Consider the following 22,569-nt stretch of genomic DNA (forward strand, 5'->3'; position numbering starts at 1 on the left):
ATCGTGTCCCCTCTCAGTCTTCTCATTTCCAAACTAAACAAACCCAATTCTTTCAGCCTTCCTTCATAGGTCATGTTCTCAAGACCTTCAATCATTCTTGTTGCTCTTCTCTGGACCCTCTCCAATTTTTCCACATCTTTCTTGAAATGCGGTGCCCAGAACTGGACACAATACTCCAGCTGAGGCCTAACCAGAGCAGAGTAGAGTGGAAGAATGACTTCTCGTATCTTGCTCACAACACATCTGTTAATACATCCCAGAATCATGTTTGCTTTTTTTTGCAACAGCATCACACTGTTGACTCATATTTAGCTGGTGGTCCACTATAAACCCTAGATCCCTTTCTGCCGTATCCCTTCCTAGACAGTCTCTTCCCATTCTGTATGTGTGAAACTGATTTTTCCTTCGTAAGTGGAGCACTTTGCATTTGTCTTTGTTAAACTTCATCCTGTTTAACTCAGACCATTTCTCCAATTTGTCCAGATCATTTTGAATTATGACCTTGTCCTCCAAAGCAGTTGCAATCCCTCCCAGTTTGGTATCATCCGCTAATTTAATAAGCGTACTTTCTATGCCAATATCTAAATCGTTATTGAAGATATTGAACAGAACAAACAAACCCCTGCAGAACCCCACTCGTTATGCCTTTCCAGCAGGATTGGGAACCATTAATAACAACTCTCTGAGTACGGTTATCCAGCCAGTTATGCACCCACCTTATAGTAGCCCCATCTAAATTGTATTTGCCTAGTTTATCGAAAAGAATATCATATGAGACCGTATCAAATGCCTTACTAAAGTCTAGGTATACCACATCCACAGCTTCTCCCTTATCCACAAGACTTGTTATCCTATCAAAGAAAGCTATCAGATTGGTTTGACATGATTTGTTCTTTACAAATCCATGCTGGCTATTCCCTATCACCTTACCACCTTCCAAGTGTTTGCAGATGATTTCCTTAATTACTTGCTCCATTATCTTCCCTGGCACAGATATTAAACTAACTGGTTTGTAGTTTCCTGGGTTGTTTTTATTTCCCTTTTTATAGATGGGCACTATATTTGCTCTTTTCCAGTCTTCTGGAATCTCTCCCGTCTCCCATGATTTTCCAAAGATAATAGCTAGAGGCTCAGATACCTCCTCTATTAGCTCCTTGAGTATTCTAGGATGCATTTCATCAGGCCCTGGTGACTTGCAGGCATCTAACTTTTCTAAGTGATTTTTAACTTGTTCTTTTTTTATTTTATGTGCTAAACCTACCCCCTTCCCATTAGCATTCACTATGTTAGGCGTTCCTTCAGACTTCTCGGTGAAGTCATTAAGCATCTCTGCCATTTCCAAGTTTCCTGTTACTGTTTCTCCCTCTTCACTGAGCAGTGGACCTACCCTGTCTTTGGTTTTCCTCTTGCTTCTAATGTATTGATAAAAAGTCTTCTTGTTTCGCTTTATTCCCGTAGCTAGTTTGAGATCATTTTGTGCCTTTGCCTTTCTAATCTTGCCCCTGCATTCCTGTGTTGTTTGCCTATATTCATCCTTTGTAATCTGTCCTAGTTTCCATTTTTTATATGACTCCTTTTTATTTTTTAGATCATGCAAGATCTCGTGGTTAAACCAAGGTGGTCTTTTGCCACATTTTCTATCTTTCCTAACCAGCAGAATAGCTTGCTTTTGGGCCCTTAATAGTGTCTCTTTGAAAAACTGCCAACTCTCCTCAGTTGTTTTTCCCCTCAGTCTTGATTCCCATGGGACCTTACCTATCAGCTCTCTGAGCTTACCAAAATCCGCCTTCCTGAAATCCATTGTCTCTATTTTGCTGTTCTCCATTCTACCCTTCCTTAGAATTGCAAAATCTATGATTTCATGACCACTTTCACCCAAGCTGCCTTCTACTTTCAAATTTTCAACGAGTTCCTCCCTATTTGTTAAAATCAAGTCTAGAACAGCTTCCCCCTTAGTAGCTTTTTCAATCTTCTGAAATAAAAAGTTGTCTGCAATGCAGTCCAAGAATTTATTGGATAGTCTGTGCCCCGCTGTGTTATTTTCCCAACATATATTTGGATAGTTGAAGTCCCGCATCACCACCAAATCTTGGGCTTTGGATGATTTTGTTAGTTGTTTAAAAAAAGCCTCATCCACCTCTTCCACCTGGTTAGGTGACCTGTAGTAGACTCCTAGCATGACATCACCCTTGTTTTGTTACCCCTTTTAGCCTTACCCAGAGACTCTCAACACTTCCGTCTCCTATGTCTATCTCTACCTCAGTCCAAGTGTATACATTTTTAATATATAAGGCAACACCTCCTTTTTTCCCCTGTCTATCCTTCCTGAGCAAGCTGTACCCATCCACACCAACATTTCAATCATGTGTATTATCCCGCCAAGTTTCAGTGATGCCAACAATGTCATAGTTTTATTTATTTATTAGCTCTTCCAGTTCTTCCTGCTTATTACCCATACTTCTCGCATTTGTATATAGGCATCTAAGATACTGGTTTGAGCTTGCCTCCCAGTTTTGTCCTGACCCTCCTTTCTCTCTGACAATATAGCCCACACTCCCTCTTGTTTCCGACCCATCTCCCAGGTCTCCATGTTCCCCACTTACCTGTGAGCTTTGCTCACCTGTCCCCGTCGAACCTAGTTTAAAGCCCTCTATCTTCTCAGTTTATCTATCTTAGTCCATCTAAGTCAGGTAAGAAAGTTCAAATCTTCACCTCACTGAACTTTCCCCCTATTCTTTACATAATTGGTACATGTAAAAGCTAAATGTATAAATTCAACAGGCTGTGTATCCTTTAGGAGTGACAAGTGCTTCCCCTCCTTCCCCCAGTTCTCTCTCTAGGTCCATACAAGACCGTGTGGTGAACCAAATGTTACCCTAATCAAGGGCTTTGCCAGTAAATAAAACTGGAATAGCACTGAACTGTATCCAATGTGTTACAGGGATTGGGACCCAGTCTTCAGAGCAGACCCATCTCTTGGCCCTGTGTGGATCAGCAGGTGAGTCCACAGGGCTGTATTTGCGTATGTCTATGCTGCAGTGTGGATTCACATACTGGCTTGTGGACATGTGGAAACATGTTAGCAAAGCCTGCCTCCAAGATTCCACATTGCAGAGCTACACATCCCCACATCCGGTATACCCACAGCCATACTGGTGCTGCAGTTACACAAGTTTTGTGCTAGGATTTTGGGAGATGTATCTCATGGTCCTTACCACCTGGCCAGCTGTAGCTGCTCTAGGAATTGGTTCACAGAGCATTGTGGAAGACCTTGTCGGTTCTGTCCGAATCCCTGTTTGGAGGTGGTTTTAGCCCACAAAGCCATTTAGCTGAGGCACCTCTGGCTCTATGCACTCCTCACTTCTGTCCCTTCCAACCAGGGGACAAATCAGTAGTGTAGTCAAGGGTAAACAGTGATTATCCATTTATCATTTGGGGAATATGGAGTTTAATTTAGGTTAGTTTACCACCTTTTTTTTTAACCACTACACCACTGGGACAAGCCAAGGAATGAATTGCTTCTATAACTCTTATATTTGTTAACCTCTGCCCCTCTGAGCTCTGATAGGTTCTGCTCTCAAAAGGTGTGTGATGTACAAGATTGTTTGACATAAATGAAAGCTTATACATCTTCAGAAACAGCTACTGGGCATGTCCAGTAACTGTCACAGATGTTTTGGGGCTCTTCTAGATGAGCCCTAAACACTGCACATGTGCAGAGATAGTTCTACCAATTAATGTATTCAAATAAAAAAAATCTCTCTTTCTTTGGACTTAAAAAAAAAAAAAAGCATAGACTACAGTTTAAAGCAAATGGGAAGGATTAAAGGCATAACACCAGTTGTTGATTGTGTTCCCTATCTGCCCAGTCTCTCAACTTGGTCTGTTTTCACATGGCTGAACTGTGACCTTATGCTTTTTCATTTTTCAGTATGCTTCAAACCCGTTTTTCTGCCTAAACAGTAAGGCAAATCCTAATGAAGGAGCTAGAAAAGGCATGTTGGAAGCAAAGATTGACTATGACATAAAGTAGGTTCATGAGGAACAGCTGAAACTGGTGCCAGAAAAGCTTTGAAAAAGGAAACAGAGAGGTTCAAAAAGCCCTGGAAGAGTGACAATGATCCACCTACAGGAAGGAGCACAATAGAACCAAAAGAAATATTAGGATGTCTCAAAGCAAATGGTGGAGAGGGAGAAAACAGTCTCTACACTTTTCCCTTAGGTGTTTTCTTCCTGTCTCAACTCCTTACTACTGGCTTCTCCACCATTTCCACAGATCCATTGCTTTTAACTATTTAGACAAGTGTGGTCCTCATTCCCATGTTCTTTTTTATGTATTCTGCCGCCCTTTTCCTCCTTGTTCTTGTCACAACCGCACAGATCTTGAATCTAGGTCCACAGCATTCCCAGATGACTGTTGCCTCCTTGAACCTATCCAGAAGCATACTATGAACTAGCCGAGCAGGAGAGACTATGAAACCTGAAGTTACATCAGGAAGTGCTTCCCTGGACCTGACTAGAGGGACACCATGACCTCTGATTGGTCAAGGCTTCCTATTTAAATACTAAGAGAGACACAGGATTTTGAGGGGGGTGTCAGTTACTTTGAGTTGTGTGTGATGCATTTATTACAACATCAATGTGCATGCTAGAGATAGCTTCTAGTGAAACGACAGTTACACTACAAATTAAACTACTGGACGTAACTTTCTGAGCCAAAGTTAATGAGAACCACAATGATGAACGTATCAAATAAATATATGAGGAATGTTAGGAATTCAATAGGTGAACTACAGCACACAATGTTAGAATGCCAAATGCTGTTCCAGTTAAAGTGTGGATGAAGGATTTGAAAGATAAGGAAAAGTTGAATGAAGTCAAAACTTTTAGTTATGGAAAAAATTGTTGTGAATGGAAATTGCATATCCAAATGTAGATTTAGATTTATTTTATAAAGTTAAGGGTAAAAAAGAGACAGTATTACAAATAAAATGTACCAGTATATACATGAAAAGTGGAGTCAGTTTTGTCAAATATATATAGATGGGTCCAAAAAGGGGAGGGGGGGGGGGAACAATAACAAAAAACAGGAAGAGTAGGGATGGCAGAGTGCATACCAAAATCGGGAAATAATACATCTAAAAGAATATCTAATTATATAGCTGTCATGACAGCTGACCTAGTAGCAAAAATGCTAGCATTAAATTGGATCTGGGATGTATACCCAGCAGCAGGTCATTTTTTTAAATTCAATCTCAGGCCTTATGGCGATAAAAAAGTGTGTCATAGTATGTAGAAATTATTTAATCAATGAAATTATATTTTTAATAACAGAGTTAGTATAGATGGGGATACATGTAGCATGGAGATACATGTAGCTTGGATCCCAGTGCATATTGGAGTAATGGAACAAAATGGTGGGCAAAACAGCTAAAAATGCTGTCAGAAATGGAAGGAGTGACATAGAAATGCCCGTGAGTAAATCCTAATACAGAACAATTTAAAGAGGAACGGCAGAAAACTTGAATTAAAGAAAAACAGGAAAAAGGTTTTTTTTGTATTGTGCCCTAGCGTTGAGGATTATGACTAAGGCTAAGTTTTTTCTCATGGATATTTATAATAAAAGTCATGGACAGGTCAGGGGAATAAACAAAAAAATCACTGAAGCCTGTGACCTGTCCATGACTTTCACTAAAAATATCCCTGAAAAAAGGGGTAGGTGGATTCAGCACCCACTGCTGCTGGGGTGGTGCCTGGGAGCTCTGGGGTCCCCTTTCCCTCAGGGCAGCTTGGAGCTGCGTGTCCCCCAGCAGCTGGCTGTGGCTGGGTAGCTGCAGGGAGTCCCCGCTGCCTGCCCTAACTAGGCAGCTACAGGGGCTGGACAACTGCAGGGATTACCATCCCCCCTGACACAGCTGGACAGCTGCAGGGTGACCCCAACAGGGTGGGAGGCTGGGAGCTGCGGGGGTGGGGCTGGCTGGGAACTCCACCCCGAGACAGAAAATGTCATGGAGGTCAATGGAAGTCATGGATTCCGTGACTTCTGTGACCTCCATGATATAATCAAAGCCTTAATTATGTCATGCTTCAGGGCCTGTGTAGAACTAATGAAGTGCTTTAGTTTAGAGTGCTAGCTGGCCATTGTGGCTTAAACAAAAATCTTTTTCAAATAAATAAACACAAAGATGGATTGTGTGTACTACATAAGGTGGAAGAAACAATTGATCACCTTTTATGGGTGTGTAAGGACTTTGATAAAGAAAGGGAAAAGCTTTTAGAGAAGTTCATTCATCTTAAGGTTAAAAAAAATATATGTTATTTAGTAAAAACTTCAGGGAAAAGGAGTATATTATTAAAAAGGCACTGTTACATTATCTGCAAGGGCAGAGAGAAAGGATATAAACCACCAAGTATTGAGGAATTATAGTTGGTGGCAGGTATAGATTATTCAGTTAAGTCTGCTTCGCCATCAAAAAGAGAAAAAGAAAAAGAAAGGAAGTTGTCCACACAACTGGGCTTTTCCTGGCTGGTATATTGGACTCTGTTTTCTCTCCTGACTCCTAAAACCAGTTTGCCTGCCTTGCTCCTGGTTCCCCCTTTTCTGTCTTGTTCCTGATTCTTGCCTCGGTCTCCAGCGTTGACCCTTGGCTCAACTGTCAATGTTCTATGCTTTTGTATCAGATTTCTTTTTTGGAGGGGGGAGGGGGGGGGAAGGGGAGTTGTTTTTGTTTTTATTGTATCCATGTTTCTTCTGCTGGATCTTGCCCCTACCGTATAATCTATACTCTCCTTTTTACTCCTACCTACATCTCACCCTGCCTATCTTCTCTCCACTAAAAGTTTGTGGGTGTGTCTTTCTGCTCCCATTCCTCACCCAAATGTCTGGGCACATTTCTTTGTATCTCAGACCTTAAATCTATATTTTTCTCTTTCTGCCCTAACATCCTCTTGGCATCATGTAAAAGTCCCTTAGATGGACCTCCAAGAAATTGACTCCATGGAATTTGGGGCACTTGAGGGGTTGGAACAGGGGAAAAGCCTCTTTCTACAACAGTATTATTCCTTGCAAACCACATGGCTTTTTTTTTTTTTTTTTTAATCCATGCAGGAATTGATGAAGCTTCAGAGTTCCCTCTGACATCCCTTCCTACTAACATCACTACACTTTCAGTTCTGCCTCTTCTCTTCCCCAGATATCCCCAGATCTACAGGCAGACCCCTACCTCTGCCCACTATATACCTATCCACCCTGAAAACTTCACTCTTAAAACACTTTTATTCTGAGGTGCTTCCCGCAGCTCTCATTGGCTGAGAACGGCGAACCATGACCACTGGGAGCTGCGAGCGAATGTACCTGTGGACGCGCAGGTAAACAAAGGGTCTCGCGGCCTGCCAGGGGCTTACCCTGAACAAGCCGCAAACCAAGTTTGGGAACCCCTAGCTTAGATGAAGCTGGCTTAGAAGCACATGGGTAAGGTTAGGTCCAAAGGTTAGGTCCAATTGCAACAGACTAGTGACCATCTACTAGGGGGCCTCAGCCAGATCTGTAACACCTTTTATTTTAATTGGCTCACCCTTAGGAAGGAAAACAATTCAACCAACCAACCAACTAACGGAAACACATTTAAATGACATCAGCTACATAAAAACTGAGAGAAGGAAACAGAGAGAGTCCAAAGACATTAAACATAAACAACATCTAACTAGTTTTCTGAACTCTTAAATGCAAAATACAATTTGATGTGTGTGGTTCCAGAAAACACTAACTCTGTGAAATTGTTCCATTCCTAACAAAGATGTTAAATGGCTAATATATGCTGCATTAGAGAAATTGTAAAACGTAGTGTCAGATGAGAAAAACCTTGGAAATGAATAGAGAAGAAGCTGGAGTCCAAGCCTTCCTGTCTGAAAAAGAAAGCAGTTGGGCTACCTGCATGGATCCCAAGGAGAATCCTCTACATTTATGGGGATCTGCACATGGTGACAGGGTGGAAAGGAAAGAGGGGAAGGCAGGAACACACTACATTTAACTTCCTCTATGGCAGCCAAGAGGAAAATCAATGTGAAAGTGTAAGTTTTTCACAGGACACTTGAACACTGTGGGACTTCCTTTAGGGAAATGTGTTCAGGGCAGAGGAAAGAAAAGGGAGTCTCTGGCAGAGTGATTACAAGGAAGCAGGGAACAGCATGAAGGATAAAGGTATGGTGCAGAGGCACACAGAGCTAGATTCAAGGGGTCTTAGGCACTTAGAGTGGTAATTAAGCACTTATGTCCATCAGGCCACTGGCCTACAGAACCAGTCTCCCTGTGGCCCATGAGTATTTATTTGTACAAAGTAGAACAGTTTCAGCAGGAAAGACTGAGAGAAACCCTCTCCATTATATCAACTAGCCTGTTAGTACACTCTCCTGGGAGGCAGGAGACATGGATTTGAGTCCCGGCTTCATATCCCAGGGATTCAAATCGGCATGTCCCACATCCTAAGTGACTGTTCTAACTGCTGGGCTTTTGGCTGTCTTGGGGCAGGGGTCTCATTCTCCTTTCTCATCCCTATCCTCTCCCAGGAAAGGACTGACATGGCTTAGGTGCCTAACTCAAGGAGATAGTTCATACCTGAGAATCCCAAATGGAGAGAGATGCTTCCCTCTGGATCTGAGTTAGTCACTTAACATCCTTTGAGGGGAGGGGCTTAGGCCTCACCACTCTCCTTAGAATTTCCTACTCTCTGGATTAGGTGGCTCCCCACTTAGTTTGCTGGTTTCTGAAAAACCCATTGTCAGGTGACTAACTCTCCCCATCCACTGTACGGAAAGCTGGCTACCTAGACTCAGGAATTCCATGGCTGGAGAATGCCTAAAAGGTCGGTGTTGCAACCCCTAATCCAGATGTACCTCAGATCCTCTTGACTAATAGCCCTGCCCTTAAGTTGATATCCTGAGATCCATGTGTATAGATGGCTGCATATTCTTTTCCTGCACATTCCATGAGTGATAAAGTCTAGCTCCCAACAGAACAATGTGGTTATTACTACCTCTTCCTTTAGGTATTTGCACAGGATTGGACCCCTGTCTCATAGTTGGAGCACTTAGGACATGGATTCTGGGTTCTGTCATTTGGATATGTAGCTTTCCTCCTCACTGTTATGCATGGATCCATCTACAAATGCATCATGGTAACTATTTCTGTAAAGTCTCTCCCAAATATCTGATACAGTCTGTATGCATTCACCCAAGTGTTCTTATAATATTTGTCAAATAATAACTTACTATTATTTCAATTGTTGTGTTGAGTAGTCACAAATTATTTTTCTTCCACAACAGTTGGATTCTTGGTTAGCAGAGACGGAAGAAAAAAACCCCAAACCTGAGAATAATTTTTTTTACAGTTTAAACTGCATTGTGTACTTTAGCTATTTTCTTTCAAGATGATATTTTAAACACATTTAGCTGAAGAAATTGTTTCAGTATTTATTAGAGTCTTCTTTGAGATTCTATCTCATGTTTCTGTCATTTTGAATTTGTGACCAAGGAAAATTGTTGTATTTCTGGATACAACATTTCTGGATGCAACCTCTTGTTTGCTCTTGCTACATGCATCACCATTCTACCATTTACACAGTCTAAATCCTTTGTCCAGCCCTTGAATAGGGAAGTTCAAAGGAAACTCTCCTTTTCAAGATGCTATGAAGGGATTGAGCACAGTCATAATCCTAACACTGAAGTATGATTTTATGCTTATAGTGTTATCAGCTAGCCAAATGGGAGTGAGGGATCAGGGCTATAGCCCAGCCCTTCTTTTCACATCCACTATTAGATCTGACTAGCTAAAGAATGGGGTTCACACTCTACCCCCAATATGCATTAGATAACTCCAGATGGATGGATGTCCTCAATCTGCCTTTCTTTCCATTCTGTAAAGGCTCTTGAGCTTTATTCTCCCCTTTCCTGAGATCATTATTACTAGCTCCCACTACAGTGATCTACCAGGTCCCATAAGATGAGAGTGGGAATAGAACTCCTCCTTTAACAACAATCCTAAATTAGGCTGCATACACTGGTCAATGGGATGGTATTGGAAAAATGGTTTAATATAGATTCTGAATTCTCAAACTCCCCCTCGGCCCCTTCTTTACACCAGCCTGGATATTGACAACCCCAGATTTGTGTCCAAAGACAGGTCTATTACAAGGCACCATCATTAGGGATGGATGGATAGTTTTAGTTACAAATAAGAAACCTTCCAAAGATTTTCCAGAACATATTTATTGCTAATTATTTATTATTCATTAAGTAGTGCCAATATTTTTCTAGGTGCTTTTGCAGACTAGTAGGAAGGCAAGGCATAAGCTGAATCCATTCTGAGCCTGATATCCCATTTTCTACTGATGTCCCTGATTTGCATTTTTACGCTATACATACTCTTTCCAAGCAGACAAACAATGTTTAATGAACTGAAATAAATTGAAACTTTCATAATCTCTTTAAAAATGTATACAGTGTTCTCTGTCTGAATGTTTGATGACCTTCCATTTCAAAGAAATTGAAAGAAAAATGTTTTAAGAGGTAAATGTATTATAGTATGCAAAAAGAAATCTTGTTTCTACACTAAAGGATGTCAGCTTTCTACTATACATGGGAGACATGTAGAATGGGGACACACCTCAGGACTCCTGCTTCCCTGGCAAGTGAAGACCCCTGCCATGTTGAAGGTGAAGTGACCTATTTCTTTCCCTTTAAGCCAGAGACTATTTCCCACAAAACACTCCAATTTATATTCATATCAGCCTCAGTGAATGACAGAGGTATTGTATAATGCTACTAATGCTAGCTAGTTAATGGAGGGTAATGGAGCAGAAAATATGTTCATTATTGAAAAGGTGGAGAAGAGATGCTTTTATGCTTTTAGCCTCAACATCCCAAATAGAATGACTAAAAGTAGTTGTCTGCAGTGTGCAAAAAAAAAGCTTTAAGGCATTTGTTACCACAAAATAACTCTCTTATTACTGCAGTTTCCCCTGTCTCATTTTCCTTCCTTTTCCTCTTTGATTGGTTTAATATTTTTTTTATGAATGTGTATAATCATTTGACTCCAGGGCAACACTTGATACTCATGCACACTGCCAATATCTCCACATAAATATAATTAATCAAATTAGCTATTAGCTGCCAATTTATTATGTATTAAGTATAAAAATAAAATGAAACTGCATTTATTATTATTACATTTATACCCAGAATATTTATAGTATAGTCTGAATATTCAAATATCAGTTTTGTGCTATAGACAGAACCAAACCCTGAAAATGTAGATTGCCACAAAAAAAATAGATGTACATTTTCCCCCTCTCTTAATTGATGGTAGTTATAGCCAGCTATAGCTAGTTTCTGACTTCTAAAATGTATATAATACTTTTTTTCTTTTACAGCTGTTAAGGAGAACCATATATTTCCATGTTAAAGTGAGCTCCCTGACAAAAAAGGAAGCATGTAATAGACTTTGTTGAACTTATAAGTGAGAATATGACATAACCTTGCTACAACATGTATCACTAAAGTTGTCTAGCGAAGGGGCACTTTAATGTGTCTAGTTTCTGTCTTTTAGATCCTGCTTTCATTGACTTAATTAGGAACAGGATTGGGCCTTATATGTTTTTGACTGATAGTTGAGCCTGTTTATGTCAGTACTATTAAACCCAGAGGCAGCAATTTTCTTTGCAATGTTGTCTTAATCGCTTTTTAAAATCTTCTTTAAATGACTGTGGCAAAATACTTGCTGATATCTCCCACAAAGATAAATTAGCTCAGGGATCATGGCAAATTAAACTGCCATCTTTTATGTTTGATGCAATTAACTGTGCTTTTCCTGCTAACATTTTGATGCTCAAAGGAGTCATTGAATATCACCACTTGTGTTCACCATCTCACAGCCATCATTAAAAATAAAGACTACATGTGGAGACATTCTTTTATCTTCCTTTATCAGCTACTAATAGAACAAAATTATACAGGTATAAAGAAAGCTGTAAAATAACAAATACAAGAAACTTTATTGCATTTGTTAAGTCAATTTTTAGATATGTTTGTTTAATTTCTATCTAAACTTTTGCACCTATGTCAGTGTGTTGATTAGCACACATTAATCAGATAATAAATAAAAGTTATATTCTAGCATTGTACCAATGTATGAGGCTCTGTGATCAGGTGTGTACACCACATAGGCACTGAAAGGGTCAATATGGGTCTGAGGCTAATTATACTACCTGGCTGCACTTGGAGGATGGGCCAGGTATAATTAAAGATGACGTACAGCAGGGGAAGGTGCTGAGTCATGATTACAAATAAGGGAACTACAGATTAGGAAGGGGGTGCAGGGAAAAAATTGAAGTCATTCTTTAAGACTAGAGAGGAGAGTGGCTGGCAGGATCAGGGAGAAATCTTAGGGGAGAATTGGCCCTGAGATCCTCTCCTTGGTAGCAGAGTCTGTCAAGAGGCCAAAAGAGACCTGGAGCAGCCAGCAAGGAGGAGGACGTAGTTTCTGGCCTTCCAGGGAGATATTCAGCTGGGGAACTGAGAGAGATGAAAAGTTAAGCCTGCAGAGGGAAGAAGTGGGTTCAAATTTATATTTTTGTTTTGGGATTTGTTAGTGGATTCCAGGGGAGAGCCCTGGCCCTCCAAGAAAGGTGAACTTAGAGAGGCTCTGGGAGAAGCCTGTTGTCAGGCTACAGTAAGAAGAAGTCCAAGGAGGCAGCAGCAAGAAGACTGAAGGAACAGACCTTAGCTGCTGGTTATAGACTGAAAATCAGGGTAGTGCCTGGATTCCCTCTACCAGCCCTTGGGAAAGGTGATGAGAGGCCCTTAAAAAAGGAATAAGAACAAAGTCACAGGGACCAGAGCTGGGGGCTAAAGAACTTTTGTAAGAGTCTTAGTTTTGTACAGTTGCCCTGATAGGGGTGGAACTAAACATAACCTGGCCGGACGGCTGAGCCATGGAAGAGGTAGACCACTGTGGGGTAGGAGTGTCCTCGGCAGGGGATGCTAGAGGAAGAGAGCTTGCTATGCCATACCTAATAATGAGGTGGTGGTCCAGAAGTGAGTATACTCTTCCACAGTCTACCATGGTGGGGTAGGTGAGTGTGAGAAGCCCACATTAGAGACTTAATTGATTATTATCCTCTCACTACAGTTCATATTTGGACCAATCTAATTCCCACTAAAATCAGTGGAAATTGGAATGGTCTTATGGTGCATGTTGTAATAGATTGCAAACTGCCTGTATTGGGACTTCTGAATGCTGCTACAACAGAGATAATAGTAAGTCTATTTATGCTATAAAGCCTAAGAAGAGTCAATCTCTCTCTCTCTCTCTCTCTCTCTTTGTTTCAAGGTTTTCATCTGTTTTATGTTTTACCTTAGAAGTATGTCTGGTCTTCTGTTTTTCTAAAGGGAATTTTTGGATGAGTCACAAATGTGAACTGGAAGCTGTCTCAGCCCTTAATTGAAAGCAGGACTGCAGCAACATTAACAAAGACATCTTTTGATACATTGTTTAAGTTAAAATAGAGGTTGACAAAACAACCCCAAAAAAGAGCTTTAACAGTTTGAATAAAAGCCTCGTATTCTCCAGTTGTCCATTGCATATTTTAATACTAAAAAAACCCAAAAACAATATTTTCTGGACTTTTTATATGTAAATAAAGCAAAAAAGGGCACATGCTTTTCTCCCCCCCCCCTTTTTTTTTTATTTTGCAGGTCACATTTAGAATCCTCACATACTTTCTCTCTGCATTTCTTATCTGTTTGTTTGTTTCTTACATTGTATTTTTCTAAGAATGTGTCTAAACTAAACATTAATGTCCCATAAGCCATGCATGTGCTCTAGCTAACCCTGGATTCAGATTTTGCAGTTGGCCACTTTTTTTTTTTTTTTTACAGCGGGATGAACCGAAACCCAGGATTCAAGTTCCCCTAATTTTAGTGGATCTGTGATTCAGATCTATATATTAAAGCTCTTGCCCATCCACACATGAGACACATCTTTTCAGACTCCTTTCATAAATTAACTTTGAAGAAATAAATCAAAGTATTATAATGCATTCTTCCCTATAAGCATGAGAAACAGTTAATTCAAGGTCCATTCGTTCAATGCTTCCTCCAGTGATTTTTCCATATTTAACATATATTCTTTTCTGTTCCTTAGTCCCCATACGTAGAGAAATATTTCAGGAGTTCCCCTAAACTTTCATCTTTCCATAGATTAATCCTCCCAAGAAGTCTGCAATAATTATCTAAAAATAGTATATATTATCCAATACTTATTCAAGCTGAATTCCCCATCTGATTTCTAAAGTTCGGCTTGAAAGTGAATGGCACAATATGCCTCAATATTATTGTGTTAAAAAAGAGGGCGGGGGCACAGGGGTGTCTAAATCCTGTCTTATTCTTTAACATGTTCTGGTCCCAGACATAGAATATTCAGGTTGGAAGAGACCTCAGGAGGTCATCTAGTCCAATCCCCTGCTCAAAGCAGGACCAACACCAACTAAATCTGAAAATTTGCTGAAAATATGTATTGAATGGGTACTTGATTTTTTTGTGATTGTTTCTGAATAGAAGAAATATTGTAGGTAGGAGCTAGGTGAAAGAAAACGTTAGAAATCAATTTTCTTTCCAGAGAGCAGGACCTAGCACTAACAAGAAAAATTCTGAGCTGAAAGAGACTTACATAACTACACACAAATGAAACAATTCTGAATTTTATAGCTCTCTGAACATTTTTGATTTATGTATTTTACAACAGCTTGACTTTTGCAAGCTGCTTTGCTCAGTTTGTTTGTGGTAGTACCGCAGCACACATGCGTGTGTATTTCAGTATTATCGGTGTTCTGGGTTTAGACTCTTGCATACTTCAAGAGACAATTTGGCCCTTCCATGTCAGCTTGTCTAGTCATTTGCATCAAGTTCCATTCCATGAGTTGCATATATTTGCAATTTCTCACTCAATCAGGATATTTTCTGTGTTCATTTTTGTTAGCAGTTGGTCACTTGTTTAGCTACAAGTGCATAAGGAAAATCAACTAGTCTAACACTTATGATAGAATTTCTTCTTAAGCAATTTATTTCTACTTTATCACATCTATCTGGTACTGCTTATCAGAATGCTTATTGCTGTCTTTTCTATGTTGCTTTTGCTAAAGCAGTATCTCTGATCCATGGAAAAGTACTCACAAATATATTATATACAACATCTAATCTATTAGCTGATGTGTTAACCAAAGGTCCTTGATCCTTGTTTAGAGTGGTATTTACCTTCTACATAGCTGTCATTTATTATAGCAGCTAGCCATCCTTGTCATGGACTAGGACTCGACTGTGCTAGGCACTGTACAAACACAGAACACAAAGATGGTCCCTGCCCCAAAGAGATTATAATCTAAATATAAAATAAGAGACAACAGCTGGATGCAGACAGGTGAGTACAAAGAAACAGATCAGCAGAGGCTGTGGTTTTAGCATGCCAGTGACCTAACCATTGTCAAGTATTCTGTTGCAGGCATCATGGCAAAGGAGAGATAATGCAGTAGCTTTGCAGATGTTAATAGGAGTTTCTCCCAAGAGTGAGGGGCAGCATGGGAGAAAGCATGAAGGTGCTTGTTAGAAAAGCTAACAAGTGGGAAGTGGCATCTGGCATCACTGGCTAATTGGTGGCATGATTTGATACATTGATAGTGAATGAGAAATGATGAAAACAGTGGTGATAGGTTTTTAAGTGAAGATCAGTACAGTATGTTTAATACAATGGAAAAAGAGCAAACAGAGGGATGCAAAGAAAAGGATAATATGGTCAAAGTGATGGGTTAGGAGAATGATTGTCGCAATAATATTCTAAATGGATACAAGTGGGGCAGGATTGCTAGACTCTTGGTCTCTGGACTAATTAATATTTAATTATTTGATACAAATTAAATATTAATTATGCCAGAGAGCAAGACTGGCTTTACAGGCTAGCGGTAGGGCACTCACTTGAGAGATGGCAGAAAGTGAGCCTAAATGTTAGATAGTGCAGCATTGATTAATGTTTAAACCCCTTTGTGGATCCACCAAACAGCAGGGCTGCCCAGAGGATTCAGGGGGCCTGGGGCAAAACAATTTCGGGGGCCCCTTACATAAAAAAATGTTGCAATACTATAGAATACTATATTCTCATGGGGGGGCCCTGTGGGGCCCAGGGCCTCGGGCAAATTGCCCCACTTTCCCCCTTCCCTCCCCCCCCCCGGTGGCCCTGCCAAACTGCTAACATGAGGAATGTAATATAAGCATAAGACTCTTACTACACCCAGCACAATAACATTTTTACCCACTTGTGGAGTGTTAGTATGCTTGTGCCTCAACACAACACATGTTCCTGTCTGGCTCTAGATAACTGCTCAGGCAAGTTGGAAAATCACCTAGCTTTGTCTACAATTCAAAAAATTGTAACAGCACTTCTAAAAGTTGATGATCATTTATATTCCACTACACTTATAATCATCTGAAATGTTAAAAAAGAATCAGAGGATTAAAATGACACCAAATGTGCAAGTGGTTACAGTGATAGAGATGTATACATTCTTTGAAATACTTCATTGTTTTAGTGCCTGATTTTTATTAAAGATTGTCTCCTCCCAGATGAACACAGCTTTCCACATCCATTTTCTTGCACATGCACTTTTCATGCACAAATACATATGTGTAAAACTACATTTTACTCACAGGTATTTTTAGAATAAGTCATGGACAGGTCATGGGCAGTAAACAAAAAATCACGGCCCATGACCTGTCCATGACTTGTACTATATACTGCTAACTAAAACGTGGGCGGGGGGCTGTGAGTGCCAGGTGTTTCTGTGGCACGGAACCCCTGCTGGTGCTGAGTGGGGCAGGCTGCACGCGCAGACCGGAACCCCTGCTGGTGCTGGGGGGAGGGCAGCGGTGTGTGTCCTGGGACCCCCGCTGGTGCTGGGGGGAAGGGGGAAGGATTGGCAGAGCTGGCAGGTTTCCTATCTGGCTCCATGTGTTCCTGCAGTTCCAAGGGGGAGGGAAGGCCAGGGGGGCTCCGCGCACTGCCCCCACCATGAGCTCTGGCTTCACAGCTCCCATTGGCCAGGAACCCCCTGGACCCTCCACCTAGAAGCTGCAGGGACATGCCGGCCACTTCCAGGGAGCCCCCCCAAGGTAAGTGCCGCTCTGCACCCCAACACCCTGCCCCAGCCATGAACCCCCTCCCACACACAAATTTTCCCAGCAGTGGCCAGTGTAGCTGGCCCAGGGCTGCCTGATCTGCTCAGGCAGCCCCAGAGCCAGCTGCACCGGCCTGGAGGTCACAGAAAGTCACTGAATCTGTAACTCCCGTGACCTGCATAACAAACACGCAGCCTTACCTATGTATATAAGTGATATACAAAAGCAATTGGTCCAAGCATTCATTTGTCTAAATTGAGGTTCCACTGAAAATCTGGCTTAAGAGTGTTATCACTAATTTTAAAATTCAGAATCAGTTGTTGGGAAGAATGAGGGTAAACCAAGTTTTCACCAAAAATTACAATAAAAATTGTCTTGATTGTCTAAGAAGCTAGTGTCCACTCATAACCTGTCAGTCAGGTGCAGCATTGCAAACTTCCTCCTTCAGAGCTAGTCTCCTTTTCTTGTTGTTCACTCATATTGCATGAACTTCTTGACTTCTCTCTTCACCCTTCACTTGTTTCCTCCTGAGACAGAGCCAAATTCTGACGTTCTCACTCAGTCCCCTCTCAGACAAATTCACTAGGAATTCAATAGTTTGCCTGAATGACAACTGAGGGCCAGACTGTAACCTGCAGAACTCTCTGAGGAAGGAATATTATGTGATTGATTTTCCATGAGTGATTCACCTACCTCCTTTCCATTAACTTCCTTTCAGAGCCCCCTCTATGCTGTAGAACCTCATTAAATATGGTGCAGTGAATTTCCAGGGGTTTCACTGGTTGTGGAGTCCCTGGTAATACAGTTCCATTGAAAGAAAAAAAGAACAGTGGTTGCACTCACCATACAAAACAAATGCATACCATACAAAATGACAAACATATCTTGCCCCAGCTAGGACTGTAATAAGATTTACCACAAATGCAATATCCAACGCTACATTCCCAGAGTCACTATATTCCATGGGGTGAAGCATATGTTGGCTCTTACTGTCACACACATAGTAATGGAGAGAGTGGAAAAATCACCGGAGATGTTGGTTGCCTGGAGAGATCCAATGCCTCAGACCCAGATTTAGCCATCTGGATCCTACAAATGGGAAAGCAGAAGAGAAGGGTAAAGAACCCAGGTTATAATCACACCAATTCCAAACTCATAATCAACACAAGACTTTGGGCTCAGGTACAGCTCAAAACACAAAAAGAAAATGCATGACGACAAATTGAAGTAGCACTATTTAAAAAAAAAATCTCAAGAAGATGCCCCAGTGAACAGAAATTAACATCAGATTTTTACTGTAATCTAAATGTCATTTGATGACTAACAATGCAACAGTGAATTTTATATTAAAATCAACTACAAATAAATGATGACCTAAAGTTCTGTAAATACCGATGCTATCCCTTTTATCCCAAAGGTGATTCTATGGTTGACCAGATTTTTAAGACAAACGATCCTTTGCCAAAAGGCAGAACAAAGACAGTAAGGGGGAAGGACTGGTTTTATAGCTAAGGCATAAAAATCTGGGTTTAATTTTGCCAGCAAATTCCTGTACAATATTGAGCAAGTTATCTGTTTTCTCTGGGCCTCAGCTGCCCATCTTTAAGTTGTATAGTAATACTCCTTCCCTTTTAAAGTGGTTGTGAGGATAAGTTCATGAATACTTGGATGGTGCCAACTATAGAACCAGTAATTAATTAGGTTAAGACAACATCCATTGAACAAAAGTATCTTGGTGCACTTCAAAGTAATAATTAAAACCAAGTAGTCTTAGAATATTCAAATATGATGATATAACATGTTTGTGAATCTATGAGTCTATGAAACTCTCCATTAATTTCTATAGGGGGTTCACTTCTAAACATCAGTAGTATAATGCTGCCTGGAGTTATTGGATTCTAAGAGGATGTTGAACATATGACTTCTAAAGTTTGTTGGCTGCAATCTAGCCCACTGGAATGAGCAAAAGGCATTATGATGCAGCAGCTGTTTGGTGGCTTATGTGAAATGGAGTGATGCTTTTTTTCCAGTGGCCAAAGGTCCACATCACAAAAATCACTATCAGATTGGCACCCATTTTGGTAGTCTCAAGAATTAAGTGGGACTGGGGATTAAACCATTCTTCACTTCAGTGGAGTTAAGCTGATTTACAACAGCTGAGGATCTGGCCGTGTATCTTTACTGTAGAAAAACTGATGGCTTCAGATAAGACAGCTGTCAATTTAGCACTTCTTATGCCCAGTTATTTCACTTTATAAAAGCATAATAGAATATACTAAAAGATTGAAAAATACTAGGCATTATAGCTCTCAAATTTATCCTGTAAATCTGAGTTAGTTAGAAAATATAAGAGACGGTGTCAAAAAAGAGGCAGAACATTAAAACAAAAAAATTACAAAAATTCAAAACCCTTGAGTCATAATTCTTTTTTTTCCATTTGAAAGGAAAAAAAATCACAAGACATTGATCAGAGGGGTGAAATTGCTGGTAGGGCATGTGTTTTGCTGGAAGTTCTGAGATATATGGGGATTCAAGTTCATTTAATGACTTAAAAATAGAATTAATACCTGTAGATAATTCTAGTTGAAACAGAAAGCTAATATAAATCTCCCAGGATAAAACTAATATGCTGTCTCTTACCGGTGAAAGTTAAAATATGAGCCAAGGAGTTTTCGACATGCAGTAATCTGGAGATAGCCTTATCCAGCAGGCCATAAAAGAGAGAATTACAATAATCTGTTCTTGCAGCTAATAGGTTGTGAAATAAACTGTACAGAAAAAAAGTGTAAAGTATAGTAGACCCCATAAAATTTGCAATAAGATTCCCAAATCAAAGGTGGTATTTACTGAATCAAACTCTGTTTCACATACAGTGGTTCTCAGCCAGCGATATGTGTACTCTTCGAGATATGCAGAGATCTTCCAGGCAGGGCTGGCTCCAGGCACCAGCTGAGCAACCTGGTGCTTGGGGCAGCAGATTGTTGGAGGCGGCATTCCACCCAATCCTAGGGTAGCACGAACGCTTTTTTTTGTTTGTTTTTTGTTCTTGTTCCTCTCCGGCCGCCCTGTAGGGGGCAGCAGTGCGGAGAACCAGAGCGCCCTGCACGGTAGTCCTCTTCCTTCCCTCCCCGCCGACCAAAGCGGAGCCCTCGCGGCAGGTGGCGACGCAGCGGGAGGGGCCGTGTGGCAGCGCCCCTGCTGTAGCCTTGGCCGCCCCCTTCTCTCTGTCTCCCACCTGCTTCCTCCCCCCCCCCCCCCCCCCCGCAGCCAGTCCCCCTCCACCCATGCCTTTTTTTTTGCTTTGCTGTTCTGGCCACCCCGTTTTTTTTTTTTTTTTTTTTGCTTGGGGCGGCCAAAAAGCCAGAGCCGGCCTTGCTTCCAGGGGGAACATCAAGCCATCTAGATATTTGCCTAGTTTTATAACAGGCTACATAAAAAGTATTAGCCAAGTCAGTATAAAATTTAATTTCATAGACAATAACTTGTTTATACTGCTCTATATACTATTCACTGAAATGTAAGTACAATATTTATATTCCAATTGATGTATTTTATAATTATATGATAAAAATGAGAAAGTAAGCAATTTTTCACTAATAGCATGCTGTGACACTTTTGTATTTTTAGGTCTAATTTTGTAAGCAAGTGGGTTTTAAGTGAAGTGTAACTTGGGGGTACACAAAATAAATCAGACTCCTGAAAGGGGTACAGTTGTCTGGAAAGCTTGAGAACCATTGTGCTATCCTATGTAATGACATCTATTAAAACTTTAGCATCAGTCTTGCAAAGAACTTTGTACAGTTCTCGTAACCCTGGGTCCTCACTGACCAAGGATAACCACTGTGAGTGGGGTATGGTGAGGGAGCAGAGAAAGGCACAGAAAAGGAACTTTTAGGTTGTAGAACTCAAGAACATGATGCACAAGGCACTGCCCCACACACTCTGGGATGGGTGTTCTGCTCACAGTTTTATGTTTATGAATCCCAGTTGTGGCATTTTCCCTAATTAATGTTGTGTGACTTCCCTCCTTGCATGAAAAGTTTCTTTTCTGCACTCACTCAGACTCTGTGATTGTGAGTGGGGAAGTTTTGCTTCTCAGAGGTACCCAGGGGTGGTGTGTAATTTTCCCAGGTTACTGGGTAGGGGCTCAAGCCAGCTCTGTTTTGTATTGTTGAAAAGGAACCCCTAGATATTGAACCCGGCCCTGGTTGCTGCCAGCTCCACCTGGCAGAAGGGCTACACACTCATTTCCAATGCCTTACTCTACCTCCTTCAGCTGCTTTTGCCTTGCTTTCCCTAACCTCTCCACTTCCTCTCCCTACTCCTTCTCCCCACCAAACTGGGAGTACCACGCTGGCCCCTGACTTCTGTTCTGTAGAGTCCCCTTGTATCTTTGCTTTGCTGGCTCCTGACTGCTTTCTCCCCACTTCCCCAATAATGCCTCTGCCCTATGACCCTCCATACCAGATCGTTTGTGCCTTGATGCTCCTTCAGGGTAATCCCCCATCTTCTCTTTCAGACAGCAGTTTTGCTTTCTCTGTTCCCATCCCCTGCTTTTTTTTGTACTTCTAACTTACTGCACCTTTCTCAACTCCCCATCTTCCACCTCTGCTTTACTGTTCTTCAAGACCTTCTTAGTCTTTCTGACCCCTAAATACTAACTCCTCCAGTATATCCTTACCCCATAGAACTACTAGCCTTGGCAATATTAGTCTCCAGAGTGCCTGTGGAAGGAAAGACAGAGACAGATAGGGATCCAGGGTGAACAAAGAGGGTGCATTAGCTCCTTGCTTCTTTCTGAGTCTGCAGATCATAGCTGCCGTTTACCAAAGGAGTCTGATAATCCTAAGGATCGATCACACTGTTGCTGAGCTCACCTGTCATGGAGTAAGACACTTTTATGCCCCATAGGATTTGGTCATTTGTTTTGAAGAACAGTTAGCCAAAAACTCAAAAGGTAATAACAAAATGTTTTTTTAAGTACATCAGAAGCAGAAAGCTTGCTAAACAACCAGTGGGGCCCCTGGGCGATCAAGATACAAAAGGAGCACTTAAAGACAAAGTCATTGCAGAGAAACTAAATGAATTCTTTGCTTCAGTCTTCACGACTGAGGATGTTAGGGAGATTCCCAAACCTGAGCCGTCCTTTGTAGGCAACATATATGAGGAATTGTCATATATTGAAGTGTCACTAGAGGAAGTTATGGAATTAATTGATAAACTTAACAGTAACAAGTCATCAGGACCAGATGGCATTCACCCAAGAGTTCTGAAAGAACTCAAATGTGAAATTGTGGAACTATTAACTATGGTTTGTAACCTGTCCTTTAAATCAGCTTCTGTATCCAATGA

The 22,569-nt window shown here is 41.0% G+C and overlaps 1 long non-coding RNA gene across 1 annotated transcript in view; it reads right to left on the reverse strand.

Moving 5' to 3' along the window:
- The window catches only part of LOC135980839 (uncharacterized), a 56,829-nt gene that overhangs the window by 832 nt on the left and 33,428 nt on the right, over positions 1–22,569 (reverse strand). Inside the window, exon 2 of the long non-coding RNA XR_010597735.1 lies at positions 17,911–18,306. This is a non-coding gene — a long non-coding RNA (uncharacterized LOC135980839). The remainder of the gene's footprint in view (positions 1–17,910; positions 18,307–22,569) is intronic.

Source organism: Chrysemys picta, chromosome 1, assembly GCF_011386835.1.
Source record: "Chrysemys picta bellii isolate R12L10 chromosome 1, ASM1138683v2, whole genome shotgun sequence".
Taxonomy (NCBI): Eukaryota; Metazoa; Chordata; order Testudines; family Emydidae; genus Chrysemys; species Chrysemys picta.